Consider the following 1,043-nt stretch of genomic DNA (forward strand, 5'->3'; position numbering starts at 1 on the left):
GTTTTTGTTACATCATCGCCCCGACTGGTTGTCAGTGGGATGTAAATGTTTCACTTGGCTGTTGACCTTTGTTTCATTAAACAGTGGAGGTCCCAAACACTTTTTCTCTCTGGCTGGGACTAGTTCAGCAATCTGTCTTTAATTTCCAAACTGGTGTTTATGGAGTTTATGCAGTGTTGTCCCTTTATTTTACCCCCTAAATGGTATTACAGCACATTGTCAAAGGCCAGTTAATTACAGCTGAGCACTGATGTCCAAAATAGATGTGCATGGATACAGTATACATGCGTATATAAAAGAGAAATAAATAATACAATAAAAAAATAAAAACTGACAAAAAAATTTAGTTTACAACTTTAATTTTTTTTTGTCAGAATCTTTTACGAAAAATGTCACAGCTCAAACCCAGGGATGCTTTTAGTTTGAAGGTAATACTCTAATGGAAACTTAGTTTTTTATACATGTTAAATTAAGTCATGGTTGTTTCCTTTTGTAGTAAGGAAAACAGTGCAAACCACGATGAAGCCTAGTATCAAACTCAGACCCTACTCCTGCACATTTATAGTTTAACAAAGACACTGTGAGCAGCCTCACATGTTGTCTTTGTACAGACACTGGTACAAAGCATTAGCTGTAAGTGGACTTGGAGGCTACAATTTGTGATGCTGTTGAATTGTATTGTATTGTACAAAGAGATGTGTTTGTTGTTTAGCCTGCTCTCATTGATTTAAATGTTTTTTTTTTTAGGAAAACCTGGGTTTAAGCTGGGTGATCATAATAAGGAGCCTCAACAGGGTATTTCTGTATGGGGCAGATACATGAACTTGTGAAAATGGTTTAAATTCTGCAATGTAATAAATAAAACTGTCCCAGTGGAAATCCTTTAATTCACTGCATAACTGTGTGACCACACAACTTTCAAAATAAACAGAAATAAATAATAATCACAAATGCAGTCCTGTGTAAAGCACTATGAATCTATTGGATGACCTCGGTCATGTGACTGTGGTAACCCGGAATCAATCCAAGTTTTTAACCAGTCA

This window comes from Seriola lalandi, unplaced genomic scaffold (assembly GCF_002814215.2).
Source record: "Seriola lalandi dorsalis isolate HSWRI2012SDOR001 ecotype SW California unplaced genomic scaffold, Sedor1 jcf7180002054591, whole genome shotgun sequence".
NCBI lineage: Eukaryota > Metazoa > Chordata > Actinopteri > Carangiformes > Carangidae > Seriola > Seriola lalandi.